Source organism: Elephantulus edwardii, unplaced genomic scaffold (genome assembly GCF_000299155.1).
Source record: "Elephantulus edwardii isolate Elephantulus edwardi_28Jun2011 unplaced genomic scaffold, EleEdw1.0 scaffold00197, whole genome shotgun sequence".
NCBI lineage: Eukaryota > Metazoa > Chordata > Mammalia > Macroscelidea > Macroscelididae > Elephantulus > Elephantulus edwardii.
This window is the reverse complement of record NW_006399947.1, coordinates 2,155,358-2,158,881: the sequence shown is the minus strand read 5'-3', so window position 1 is coordinate 2,158,881 and position 3,524 is coordinate 2,155,358.

Below are 3,524 nucleotides of genomic sequence, written 5' to 3'. Positions count from 1 at the left end.
AATGCATGAAAAACATTATTTCCTCTCAAGTATCTTTATGAGGTTTTAAGTCATGAATTCACAGTCAGTAATAGCATGACTTGGAAGCAGGAGTGGCATCCATTTCCTAAATAACATGCCTCCAGAAACTCTATGAACTTAGATAAATGTTGATGGTTCTAGAGAGGCTTCAGGCCTTTTGTTCATGGGGTGGCTATGAGTGGTGCTTAACTTGAAGGCAATCAACAACAACAACAATGGCATGACAAATCATTCAGGAGGCTGGGCTTTATGAAGAGGAATGTGGCATCAGGATTGGAGGAATCTATGTTGTGCAGATGACAAACCTGCTTTCTGAAACTGAAGAGGACCTGAAACACCTGCTGCAGAAGGTCAAGGACTATAATCTTCAATATAGATTGAAGCTCAACATCAGGAAGACAAAGATTATCACTACAGGGCAAATTGGCAGCACCATTATAGATGGAGAAGAGATTGAGGTTGATAACAAATCCACAATCAAAACTCTTGGCACCAGCAGTCAGGAAATCAACAGACAGATTGCATTGGGAAGATCTGATATCAGGGACCTCTCCAGAGTATTGAAAAGCAACAATGCTAGTCTGAAGACTATGGTGCACCTAATATAGGCCACAGCCTTTGCAATTATTTACTATGCAATAGAAAACTGGACAATGACTAAAGATGACAGAAGAAGAATCATTATCTTCGAGTCGTGGTGCTGGAGAAGAGTCTTGAACATATCATGGATTGCTAAGAAAACAAATAGGTCTGTCTGGGAGAGGGTGAAACCAAGTTTCTCCTTGGAGGCTAGGATTTTGAAATTCCATCTCACGTACCTTGGGCTAGGAGAGTTCAATCCTTGGGAAAGGACATCATGCTCAGAAGGGTGGAAGAACAACGCAGGATAGGAAGATCCAGATAAGAAGGATTGATACAGTAACTGAGGCAATGGAGGTTAGTGTGTCAGACTCAATGAGACTGGCTCAGTACAGGCAGGGTTTAGAGCTTCTGTACATAGGGTCACTATGGTAGCAGGTGACTCAACAGCATTTAACAACAACAACAACAACATGGAAGCTAAATAGCACTTCAAAAGACTTCATTATTCACTTACTAACCAGGCAAATGGTATGAGTTTAAGTTAGAGCATGTGTATAATAGACATTATATTGCATTTGGCACATAGTGGGCCTACTCAGTAAATGTGAATTCTTCTCTCCAGGGAGGGAGAAGATTTATTGAGGGTGGAGCAGCTTGGCTGGCTTCCATCAAGGAAGAGTTCTTTCTCTGAAGCTTTACGGAACATATTTAACTTGTGAAGAAACTTTTTTGACTCCATAAATAAACCAATTTGCATTCAGAATTGATTTCTATTTATAAAACCAAATTATATTTAAAGAGGATTTATCGTAATCTTCAAATCTAGCCCTTTTCTAGTCTTCTGGCCTGGTTCAATGTCCTATTTCCTCAAGGTCTGGCAAGTGTTAGAAAATCTCAAGAGCCTTAGGACCCAGATTATTCACATTCTTTCCCCACGTACAGTATGTATTTAGAAATATACATGCATTCAGAGACAGAGCTAGCAAAAACATTACATGGTGCATAGCCCTCTTTTCATGCCACAGATGGGTGGATAAGGTCGGAGAAGTGATGTGAAGAAGATCACTCAGAGGCAGAACCAGACTGATGTCTTCCAATATCTTTTTAATGTCTCTGAGGAACACATCATCCAGGAGGCAGGACTTTAACAGGAGGAATGTGGTATCAGGATTGGAAGAAGACTCATCGACAGCCTGCATTATGCAGATGATAACAACCTTGCTGGCTGAAACAGAGGAAGGCCTGAGGCATTTGCTACAGAAGATCAAGAACTACAGCCTTCAAAATGGACTGAAGCTCAATATAAAAAAAATAGTCTCACCACTGGGTCAATTGGCAACGCCATGATGTATGAAGAAGAGATTGAGATTGTTAACAGCTTCAGCTTGCTTGGCTTCACAATCAATACTCTTGACACTAGCAGCCAGGAAATCAAAAGACGAATAGCATTGGGAAAATCTGCTGTCAGGGACCTTTCCAGAGTACTGAAGAACAACAATATCAGTTTAGAGACTAAGGTGTATCTGATCCAAGCTATAGTCTTCACAATTACTTAATTATGCATCAGAAAGCTGGACAATGACGACAGATGACAGAAGAATAGTCAATGCCTTTCCGTTGTGCTAGAGAAGAGTATTGAACATACCATAGACTGCTAAGAGAATAAACAGGTTCATCATAGGGTGAAACCAGACTGTTCCTTGGAGGCAAGGATTCTGAAGCTCTGTCTGACATACTTTGGGCATGTTACAAGGAGGGACATCATGGCGAGGGACATCATACTTGTGAGGGTGGGAGGACAGCACAAGAGAGCAAGACCCTGAATGAGATGGATTGACTCCGTGACTGGGGTCATGGGGGTAGGTGTGTCAGACGTAATTAAATTGACTCAAGACAGAGCATGATTCAGAACTGTTATACGTTAGGGTCACTATGAGTCACAAGTGACTTGATGGCATGTAACAACAACAAGAACTCTTAGAAAGCAATAGAATAAAAATAAATACATATTATTTTCATTATTTGAACACCAACCAAGTTAAAACAGCTCTAAAATTCATCAAAAGTATGCCATGGTAAAATTATGGAATATTGTTGCTGTTCTGTAGCATTGAACTAGAATGAACTCATCGTTAACCTTTTTCATCTTTCTCCCACAGAACAACTGGTATATTTGAACCCTGAGCCGTTAGATTGGCAGAAAGATTTCTTACCACTCAACGACCAGACATCCCTATGGAGCATTATAGAAAAGGAAAATCTTCCTTCATTCTATTATTTGTAAGAAGACATCTTGTGCTGTGTTAAAGCTCTTGAAATGTAGAGATAAGAAAACTGACTTTCTAGTCAATTCTTCAAAGTGAACATTACTATTAATTTATTGGCAAATATCCTCTAGACTTACACCCGCCCACACACACACATACACACCCACATCCACACCCCCCCCACACACACGGTTTGTAGTTTGTGTTCCATCAACGTCGCTTCATAGTGACAGCTATTCCCTGAGATCTTCTTCTTAGACTTTGGACCCTCTCCTCCAGTTCCAGGGGTGGACATGCTCTAATCATGGCCACTGAGTGGCTAGGGGCTCACTTGCCATGGAATTTGAAGATGATGGGATATGTGAAGCTAGATCTGGCCTCTAGACGTGATTCAACCACACTGGGGAGCCTGTCCTGATGAATGATATCAGCTATGTTTAGCTGTTAGGCAGCTCTGGTGGCATAACCCATAGAAACTCATGTTGCTACCCTAAAAGCTGCAAGTTTCAGATGGTTTGAATATACCAGACTTTGTGGGAGAACAAGGAGTAATCTCTTCATTTCATGTGATTTACAGCTTCAGAAACCCAATGGAAGGTCAGCTATGAGTTGGTTTCAACCTGACATCAGGGTGGGGGTAAGACTGAGAAAAAC